General features: G+C 41.2%; 1 long non-coding RNA gene across 1 annotated transcript; it reads right to left on the minus strand.

Annotated features, from left to right (window-relative positions):
• Positions 1–4622: 4622 nt before the first annotated feature.
• On the minus strand, positions 4623–5242 carry LOC120964132 (uncharacterized). Its single transcript, XR_012183759.1, has 2 exons — positions 5127–5242; positions 4623–4981 (listed from the first exon to the last, which is right to left on the minus strand). It is a non-coding gene; the product is annotated as an uncharacterized lncRNA (long non-coding RNA).
• Positions 5243–11706: the final 6464 nt, after the last annotated feature.

Genomic DNA, 11706 nt, shown 5'->3' on the forward strand with positions numbered 1-11706 from the left:
ATTTTGAGAGCAAAAGGTTTTGGAGAAAAATGGATTGATTGGATTACCATGATTTATGGCACTGGTTTCTCATCCATTCTTCTTAACGGAATACATGGGAAACAATTCCAATGTAAAAAAGGAGTTAGACAAGGTGATCCCCTATCCCCCCCTGATTTTTGTCATAGCTGCAGATATGCTCCAAACCATGATGAATAGAGCCATGCAAAGCAATCTGATAGTATCACCTTTGATCCACCATTCTTGCCCTGATTATCCAATCATCCATTATGCTGATGATACTATTCTAGTGGCCAATGCAGATGCCCAACAACTCGCACACATAAAAAACCCGTTGCTCCATTTTGCATCATACACTAGACTCAAGGTGAATTATTCCAAATCCACCATGATATCTATGAACACACCCATAGAAAAAATGCTTATGCTCTCTGCTCTTCTAGGGTGCAATATTGGAACCTTGCTTCACACATATCTTGGACTCCCTCTCAGCACATCCAAACCTAATGTTGTGTATTATGTTCCTATGTTGCAGAGGATTGAGAATAGACCCCTCAGCTGTTCCACTTTGCTTTCTACTGGGGATAAGCTCACATTGATTAAATCAATCTTCACCAGCATGCCCACCTTTTTCATGTGCACATTATCTCTGCCCAAGACTGTGATCAAACAAATCAACATGTATCTCAAACATTGTTTCTGGAGAAAGTATGGAACCACTGACCAAGGTCCTGCTCTTATAGCCTGGGAGAGAGTCTGTAACCCTAAAGAGGATGGTGGACTAGGAGTACTAGATATTTCTATCCACAACCAAGATCTTCTGATGAAATTTCTTCATAAGTTCCTCAACAAAGAAGACATTCCATGGGTCAGCATCATCTGGGAAAGCTATTACCAGAGCAATCTTCCAGCTGACAGAATGGTGGGTTCCTTCTGGTGGAAATCTGTTTTGAAATTGCTCCCCTCCTACAAGCAGCAGGCTCTCTGTAAGCCAGGGAAAGGGGACACAACTCTGTTCTGGACTGATAATTGGAATGGTACTCCTTTGGTTGACAAATATCCAGAACTTCATTCCTTTGCCATAAATGGAACCATCACACTGGCCAAGATCATGGAACACTCTGAAACTAGTCAACATTTCCATAGACCTCTCACACTACAAGCCTATCAGCAATTCACTTCACTCCAATCACTACTGATAGATACAACGACTAGTGATGCACAAGATAGATGGTGCTATTCATGGAGCAGCAGTAATTATTTTCCAATGAAGATGTACATAACCCTTAAGAAGAGCCACATTTCTCACAACATCTTCAAACTACTATGGAGCACTTCTTGCCGGTTTCGACACAAAATTTTCTTCTGGATGTTATATAATGATAGGGTCAACACCAGAAACTTGCTCCATCGCAAGCATATGCAATTGGATGATTATAATTGTGTGCTCTGTGCTGACAAAACTGAAGAAACATCTCTTCACCTCTTCTGGGACTGTCCATTTGCAACTAGCTGCTGGAACTATCTCATTCAAGATAGGAAGAGAGGTATATTTCCTTTCATGATGAAGCCACATTATCCATATCCTCATTTCCTTCAGATATAGCTATGGACATCATCATCATGAGTTGTTGGAGTATATGGTCAGTAAGAAACGACAAGATCTTCAGATCAGCAGCCCCGCATTTCAATACCTGGAAATTCTATATCAAGGAAGGACTTTGGGCCTCAGAATTAAGAGCTAAGCCAAGCAAAGCTGAGAAGATCAGGAACTAGGTGGTTCAGTATATAGAGCAGGACTAGGCTCTTTCTACCCATTTTTTTGTGTGTCATGATTCCTAAAACGGGCATTGGCTAATTGTATTTTATCTTTTATTGTACTTTTAATATATTAATGAAAATACCGTAGAATGATTGTTCTACGGTTTCAGGCTCAAAAAAGTATCCCAGGTTGGTTTGTGTTAAGCGGATAGGCTTTGTGTGTGTGTACAAGTTAAACGCATAGACTCAGCAGCCAGCACACTCTTGTTTCAAGTTCATGTAAAGTAATTATTATTGAAAAAATGACAATGAAATTAATCAATAGATAAAATTCCACATGTCGATGTCCGCTTAAAGAAAAATACTAGTAAGTCAACAAATATCTAGAAAAAAGGAATAAAAGGTCACAAAAAGTACCAAAAATGTCTGACAATTCGAAACAATGAATCAATATTTTTTTTGCCAAATATTGATACTGGTGAAACTATAGAAGAGAAAATTGCTCAAGGTTCATTGATTATTCTATTAGCAAGCTTCGTTGACTTCTATGAAGCCTAAAATGATCCTTGAAGTTTCTTGACTTTATTATTGTGGCGGCTGACCTTGAGACCTTCTAGCTCTTATTTAGCACACAAAGTTGCATGAGGATATAGCCGTACTCTGCAAGTAAAACACTGGTCCGTCTTTGATTCTAGTTCTAGCTTGACTCCATCATCTTTGGCACGCTTGCCAATTCGGCTCATGCTGCCGTGCTCTGCCAAGTGAGCCTTACAGAAGTCAAATTAGCCGTCTAGGCACGGCAGGGGATGCATAAAGCCATTGATATGGATGTTGCTTTGTAGCGTAAGCACGATTAGTTCTTGAACAAAAGGTGAGCGTGATTATCTTATCTTAAAAACCCATGATGGTCCAAACACCGGGAGTATAAAGTCCTAGTACGGTGTCGGGATTTGGCCCCTGATAGAATGGCTAGCAATTCAGCATCGCCTAGTTTTGCTAACCTTGTAAAAATTATCAAGATTTTTTTCCACGTACAATCAATTTAGACCATATTATGAGGAATTCACTCGATGATTATAGAAAAATGTGTGAATTAGAATGCGTCTTGGTCAGAGGGTACATACATAACCGGTAACTTTTGAGGCGCTACATTTGGGCAAAACCGGTGGTGGACAATATCTTGTCCTTAAGTGGGAGCCCAAGGGACGAGTTTCGTGCCGTGCTCAATCCCTTAGCTTTCATTTTGGGCCCGCTGCTGATTAGTATTATTATTAGTACCCTTTTGTTAGATGAAACTGATGGGCTAGCACCTCTAATCACAGCCATTAGATGGCTTTAATTTTCATGCAAAAAAAACACTCCTGGAAAGCATGGAAGCACTTCTCAAATTTTGGTCATGCCAATTTCTTGGTGGGTCTAAAACTAAACACACCCTATAACTTTTAGATGTCGTGCAACTCTTTCAACTTTGTTGCCTAGATCATCCCTTTTGGATCTGTGTCTAGCTCACCAGTTTCAACTCGTCTATTTTGGCTACCCTGTGGTGCCTTTAATTATTAAATTATCAAATGAAACACCTCATTCTCCACTCATTAAAAGTCCAAGGACGACGATAACTGCCACACGTGTGGGCGTTAAGGGGGCTGCCCACATTTTGTGTGGTGTCTAAGAAGACCAGCCCACACGCCCACGTGTGGGTAAAACAATTAGTGCCCACACGCCTTTTTTTTTCCTTGCGGTCCCTCTCACACGCCTACGTATGGGCAAAATGCATAACGCCCACACGACCTCTCTCAGCCACCTACCTCGCGGTCCCGCGCGCCCAGCGTGACAGTCACCACGCGTCCCCGCAGTTGCCATGGTCCGGACCCTCTTCAATGTCCATTTACCTGCAGTTGCCAAGTCGCTGAACTACAGTTGCCATGTCGGACAACTACAGTTGCCATGGTTGCTCAACTGCAGTTGCCATCTCAGGTCAAGTGCCAGATGCCATTTTGGACAACTGCAGCTGTTGCCATGTATGGTCTGGTTTACTATAGTTGCCATGATTTGAAAACTTTAGAGGTTGCCACCTACTAACACTAAACAGTTGCCATGTATGGTCTGATTTACTACAGTTGCCATGATTTGAAAACCTTAGAAGTTGCCACCTACTAACACTAGGAAGTTGCCGTGTACCGCTACAAAGAGACATAGCAAAACAACATGTTCGGGTAAAAGAGAGAGTTGCCATCTGCTTACAAGCACACTAGGGAAGTTGCCGTGTACCCTGCAAAACATATGGCAACTGACATGTTTGGATAAAAAAAAAGAAAGTTGCCATCTGCTTACAAGCACAGTAGTGCAGTTGCCATGTACACCGCAAAACGCATGGCAACTGACAGCTTGGGTGTGGGAGAGGAGACGGGCGTGTGGGCGAGATGGCAAATGCCCACACACCAGCCCTTGTGCGTGAGTGAAAACTGACGTGTGGGCTAACTGCTAAACGCCCACACACCGGCCCCTCCGTGTGGTGAAACGGATGTGTGGGCGACCGGGTGAATGCCACACACCAGCCCAGTCCTACGTGGCACCACAGACATGCCAAGATTCATGCACCTACAAACGGACGCGGATCCACGTGTGTGGGCGAGATGCAAACGCCCACACGTGTGGGTGTTAGTGTTTCCGAAGTCCAATTGTAATATAATTCGGACACAAATATTCAGGTCAATTAGACCACAATAGAGAATTAATATGACGGTCTAAGATCATTTTTGCAAAGATATGATAACTAAGATCATGCATGGGTAGAACCATCCAAGAAAATGTGACAATCTAAGATCATTTTGGTAAAGAAAAAGAAATTCTTGCTCAAGTCAAACGCGAAACAATTATGCCTTATAAGAGAAATAGAACATATCAGTACTTTTCTTTTGCAATACAGATCTTTATTTAAACAAGCTAGCACTCGGTCACAGATGAAATTCCTTCACATCAGAAAGAGCGCAGCTGGGATTGCAAGTAGGACACTTTTTCTGGCAGTCGTCACTTGTGGCGAAACACGGGGCGTCGGGCTTGTTGAGGCAGCAGTAGCAGTCTACTCCAAATGGTGAATCAGGTGAACCACATTTCTTTCGGAGACAAAACTTCACATTTAGCTTGCTTTCATTGATATCACCAGCAGTACTTGTCTTGGTATGATAATCCAGATCGGCCTTGCTTCCAGCCTCGAGACGACCTATTGCATGCATATTTGAGTATGTCTGCATCAGTTTGCTGTTTTAATTGGAAGGGAAGGTTTTGGTTGGGGGTACACTGATTGAAAAGGTAAATGATTCGGCTTTGTTCGAAATACATATGAAGGTAATGGCAAGAATACTCACACTCTGCAGTCCCTGCAACCCAACCGATGAACAAGATGGCCATCACGTAGGCGAAGCGGCTCTTTGTCATAGTGATTATTTGTCTTTGTCCGAGAGGAAGATGGTTTGAGGGAAACGCCACACTCGGGCGATCAGCTCGTGATTGATTTATATCAAAGTTCAAGGACGTGAACAGGTAGGATAAGATTGCCTAATCACGTATACAAGGTATCATTAATTACATCTCAAAAATCCAAATCAGATCGGGTAGATACGGTAGGGTAGATTGCCTAATCTCCTATATATAGTACAATGTATGATACATCACCGTATCAATCTCAACAATCAACCGCGAAAAAAAGATCTCCACAATCCAAATCAGATTTACCGTATCATTCTCAACAATCCAAATCGGATTTGGTTGAGACGGTAGGGTAAGATTGTCTAATCACCTATACAAGGTATGATACATTACCATATCAATCTCATCAATCCAAATCAGATCGGGTTGATACGGTAAGGTAAGATTGCCTAAGAGCATGGTTAATAATATAGCCAACTGATGGCTATAAGGAACTGGCATATCATTTATAGCCATAATCTATAGATACCCATACAATAATGTGGGCTATAAGGTTGGCTATTACACTACTACTAAATCTTTCTAGGATTTTAATACAAACTACTCCATCCGTCCCAAAATTCTTGTCTTAGATTTGTCTAGATATGGATGAATCTAATACTAAAACATGACTTGATACATCCGTATTTAGACAAATTTAAGACAATAATTTTGGGACGGAGGGAGTACATACGGATGTATATAGACATATTTTAGAGTGTAGATTCATCCATTTTGCTCCGTATATACTCCGTAGTGAAATCTCTAAAAAGACTTATATTTAGGAACGAAGGGTACTTTTTTTTATCTTCTCTTTATCTCTTTCTTCACTTTTTCTTGACTTTATTGTGGTGGCTGACCTGAGGCCCTTCAGTTCTTCAGCACACAAAGATGCAGGTGGACCGTGGATATAGCCGTCCCGTCCCGTCCCGTGCAAGTAAAACACTGGTCCATCTTTGATCCTAGTTCCAGTTTGACTCCATCAGCTTTGGCACGCGTGACAATTTGGTTCATCTATGCTTGCCGTGCTCTGCCAAGTGAGCTTCCCACAAGTCAAATTAGCGGTCTAATTAGGCAGGGTGTGGATAAAGCCATTGTATATATGATGTTGCTTTCGTAGCATAAACACGACCGTTTGCTTCACCAACATGTGAGTGCCGTCATCTTTAAAAACCATGATGACGCGTGAAACCTGCACACCAAGGTTGCCAAAGTCACAAGGGTAATTCGCGTCAAAGAAAATTCACGTCAAGCAAAAGAATTTCACCGGGATAACTGAGTATCTAGGGGCTGGGGTTGTACATTATAATGCCAGCCACCACAGTGCTGTCGGGAACACTTTTGTTTGCTTTCTTTCCCGCGTTGTTTCGGTCCAATCTTTCACTCCGGGAGCTGATTGTGACTTCGAAAGGTTTAAGCTTCTTTGACTTTTTTTAGTAAGCTTCCTTGACTTTTATGAAGCTGGAATTTTATAAATTTTGTCCAAAAACGATCCTTTAAGTGTGGCGGCTGACCCAAGGCCTTCCGATTCTTGTTTAGCACACAAAGATGCCGCAGTTGGATATAGCTGTCCCGTGCAAGTAAGCGTCGGTTGCATCTTTGATCCTAAGTTCTAGTTTGACTCTATCAGCTTTGGCACGCCTGAAATTTTGGGCTCATGTTGTGGTGCTCTGCTAAGTGAGCTCACCACAAGCCAAATTAGCCGATATAGATGATAATGCTTTGTAGCATAAGCACGACTTGTTCTTGACCAAAATTTGAGTGCCATTATCTTTAAAATCCACGATGATGCAAGAAACCTTCTATTGACCAGTAAGGAGTGTTAAACCCAATCTGAGTGCCATTATCTTTAAAATCCACGATGATGCAAGAAACTTTTTCTTTCATTTTGGGTCCGCTGCTGATTATTGGGTGTTAAACCCAATTTTCATTTCACAAATACTTCCATTTTTTTTAAGATTCCATTACATGTATATAAGTGTTTTTTTTGCGGGTGGCATGTATATAAGTATATGGAATATATTGTCACATATCATTCGAATAAGGAGTGGACTAACGTCCGACTAGTCGCTAGATTGGAACAGGTCTGAACAAATCCTACCCCAATTTTCTCCCATGAAAAAAGCATGCATGCATCCTTTTCTTTGGGTGTGTCCAACTGTCATGGTTTAATTAGAATCTCATAACGATGACCTTGCTTTACGTATAATAAATTCCCCGTCCAACATATACAGTTAGAGATAAATGGTAGATAAATCAGTTTGTGGGTCATAGCAGCTGCAGTCTGATCGTATCAGTGTGTACGATGAAGATAAATAGTACACAGAGCAGTTTCGATCTCATAATTACATGCATGCAGAAAAAAACAAAATTGATGATGTCACCAGAATTTTTTTCAAAACTGAAAAGTCAAAATGTTTTGTAGCTCAAACCATCTGCCAGATTGAAAAACTGTCTTCACATAAAAGATTCGTCGCGACGAGACCATAGAAACTAGATCCCATATTGATATGTTTCGACGACTTTTTTCTGGGTAAAAAGTTACCAGGCATATGTTACGTAAGTTATCACGACTGAGATGCATAAGTTACCAAGATATTTTCATAAAAATTACCAGGGATGAAAAGATAGTCTTCCAACTTTGTTTTCCACGTTCACATGCACATATGCACTAGATGACAAAACTATGATGCCATTCTACATTCTCCTTATTTTGAAACTTCGAAATGTTTTGTAGCTCAAACCGTTGCTTTGATCAAAAACTGTTTTCACATAAAAGATTCATCGCGACGAGATCTTCGAAACAAGATTCCATGTTGGTATGTTTCGACGACTTTATCAGATAAAAAATTACCACACATGTGCAACGCAAGTTATCATGCCAGTTGAGCGTAAGTTATCGTGTTGTTTACACAGAAATTATCAGGGCATAAAAAACAATTTCTTCGATCTTCTCCCCACATGCACATTCATGTGCCCTAGAGAAAGAAAAATTCTAATGTCGGGGAGGATTCCGTCGAAACTCAAAAAAATGTTCTGTAACTCAAACAGTCGCTCCGATACAAAAATCATTTTCACATAAAAAATTCGTTGCCACAAGACTTTCGAAACTAGATCTCATGTTGGTATGTTTCGACAACATCTTTTGGTCAAAAATTTATCAAGCCTGGGCTAACTAAGTTATCAGCTCTGTTGTGTGTATATTACCATGATATTCACACATGAGTTGCCAAAGAGTGTTTTTCAACAAGACCCCCTCCCGGTCAAAGTTATCACATCTTGACTAAGTAAGTTATCAAGTCAGTTGTGCATATATTATCATGATATTTACACATGACTTATCGGGTCAAAGTTATCACCGTGTTTGTATGTAAGTTATCAGGTTTGCGATCCGTAAATTACCATGTAGTTCGCACAAAAATTACTAGGGAGATGTTCCTCAACTTTGTTTTCCCAGGTCAAAAGTTATCAATGTGTTGCACAAAAGTTATCAGGTCTACGGTGCATAATTACCATCATATTCATACAGAAGTTATCAGGGGTGTATTACAACAACCCCTACCCCCGCCAAAGTTATCAGAGTGTTGTACGTAAGTTATCAGGTGCGATGCGTAAATTACCATGCTCTTCACACATAAGTTATCAGAAATTATCATACAATTTACACCCAAATCATCGGTGGTGTGTTCCAACATTTATTTTGCGAGTCAAAGCATCACAGTGCAGTAAAAATACTAACAGGGCAGCCGAGCCATTTGACTATTAAAATGAAAAAAAGTAGGAAAAAAAAAGGAAAATTCAGTGTAAAAAAGAAAAAAAGATACTTTATTATTCATGTAACGGTTTTTACAAGTACAAAAAATACCTAACCTAAAAGTAGTCACAACCTCAATTTATTCCTTGTGGTTAGGGGCACCGTGAGATACGATGGAGGTATTGGGTTCAATTTCATTTTCTCTCAATTTTTTTACTGCTGAATCGTTCGGATCTGTTGCTGAGATCCGAACGTTCGGGTTTTAGCTTTTTGTTCAAATAATCGACAGTTTGGAAACTGATACCATCGCATCACATGGTAGTATACCAGGTTGGATTTGTGTTAAGCGGATAGGCTTTGTGTATGTACAAGTTAAACGCGTAGACTCAACAGCCACCACACTCTTTTTTCAAGTTCATGTAAAAGTAATTTATTTAACTGTCGCAAAACAAATTAATTCATTTAAAAAATGACACTGAAATCAATCAATAGAAAAATTCAACATGTCGATGTCCGCTTAAAGAAAAATACTAGGAAGTCAACAAAAAACTAGAAAAAGGGAATAAAAGGTCACTTTTTAAAACCAAAAACCTTGGACAATTTGACAAAAATAAATCAACAATTTTTTTGTTGCCAAATATTGATACGGGTGAAACTTCAGAAGAGAAAATGGCTCAACGTTCCTTTGACTATTCTATTAGCAAGCTTCATTGATTTCTATGAAGCTAAGCATGTAACAACATTCGTCCAAAATGATCCTTGAAGTTTCTTGACTTTATTATTAATGGTGGCTGACCTCGAGACCTTGCAGCTCTTGTTTAGCACACAAAGTTGCATGAGGATATAGCCGTACCCTGCAAGTAAACCACTGGTCCCATGGTCCGTCTTTGATTCTAGTTCTAGCTTGACTCCATCAGCTTTGGCACGCGTGACAATTCGGCTCATGTTGCCGTGCTCTGCCAAGTGAGCCTTCCATAAGTCAAATTAGCCGTCTAGGCACGGCAGGGTATGCATAAAGCCATTGATATGGATGTTGCTTTGTGGCATAAGCACGATTAGTTCTTGACCAAAAGGTGAGTGCGATGATCTTATCTTAAAGACCAATGATGATCCAAACAGAGGGAGTATAAAGTCCTAGTACGGTGTCCGGATTTGACCCCTGATAGAATGGCTAGCAATTCAGCATCGCCTAGTTTTGCTTTTTTTTAGGGGTACCTAGTTTTGCTAAGCTTGTAAAATTTATCAAGATTTTTTTCTACGTACAATCAATTTAGACCATATTATGAGGAATTCACTCGATGATTATAGGAAAATGTGTGAATCAGAATGTGTCTTGACCAGAGGGTACATACATTCTTTAGGCAAACTCACAAAGCTTTATTCATCCGTCACACAGTTTACAGGGACGAAGCAAAGATCTCCAGGGTGGCCTAACCAAACATGGCGACCGGTCCCTAGCGTTAAGGCATACTGTGCAAGTTTGTGGGCCTCGACATTCAAGGTTCTAAACTCATGTAAGAAAATGCAAGAAGTAAAATTCCTAGACGACTGCTCAATCTCGAGCACAACTGCACCATAAGAAGATGATGATCCCTTCCTTATCGCGTCCACCGCAGCTTTGCAATCCGAAGCAACAGAAACCCTGGATATATATAAGTCGTTCGCAAGGGCTAGGGCTTCTCTAACAACCAGTACCTCAAGAACCTCCGGGTCTTCAATATTCCTGAACAAGATTGACGAAGCACCTTGGAAAGTTGCCGTCTTGTCTCAGCATATAGCTACCACTGTTCCGAAGCCTCCCGCCCGAGACACAACGACGTCAACATTGATCTTCATGTGATCATGTTCTGGCGGAATCCATCCCATTGGTCGCGGTGCAGCTGGCACTTGTGTTCTGGCATTCGGCTTCACGAGGCATTGAAGATCGGCAAGGAACCTGTCAATGAACGCATGTGTTGCAAAAGGAGTCTGCAGAATTCCTTCGTGAATAACTTTCCGCTGAGCATACCAGATGACCCACAGTGTGGTTATCATTATGGTGAACTCAAGCTGCGATAGGGAATTGCTCACCACAAATAACCATCCCTTCGCACTTTCATCTCTGTTCATGCACATGTGCTGAACTAGCTCATCATTAGATAGAGTCCGAACACTTCGGGATAGGGTATAGTCCAGCAATGAGTGCCTCCAACTATCCTCCGCGCCACATATAGCACGCATGTGGGAGGGCGATATGTTCCGGTGGTGAAGAACATCGCTAGTGGGTAGCAAGTGATGTGCCAGTCGACATGTGAAAACCCCGAGTTCCGATGGCACCTGTAATTTCCAAACCGAAGACCAATTGTGCTCTTGGTCAGGATTTGACGAGTCTTCGGTATTCTCCAACCATGCTTCTCTCCCAGATTTGATCCGATATATAAGATCGTATGCTGTCCTCACCGAGAATAGGCCTTGTGGATCCTCCGACCACACGTAGAAGTCATCAACTTGTCTCGTGCAGATCAGGATTTTGAGTATAGCTACCGCATTGATCGGTAGGAACACTTGGCGCACAAGCTCCTCATTCCAACTAGCTGTCATCGAATCAATCAGCTCGGCCACCTACTGTGGCGGGTTAGCGACTAGAGGTGTGATTGGTTTGGAAAGTCCGTCCCACGGAATCCAATTATGTGGCCAGATTTGTGTTGAAACACCATCTCCAATTCTACGAATAATACCCAGTCGCA

This window comes from Aegilops tauschii, chromosome 5, assembly GCF_002575655.3.
Source record: "Aegilops tauschii subsp. strangulata cultivar AL8/78 chromosome 5, Aet v6.0, whole genome shotgun sequence".
In the NCBI taxonomy this organism is placed as follows: Eukaryota; Viridiplantae; Streptophyta; class Magnoliopsida; order Poales; family Poaceae; genus Aegilops; species Aegilops tauschii.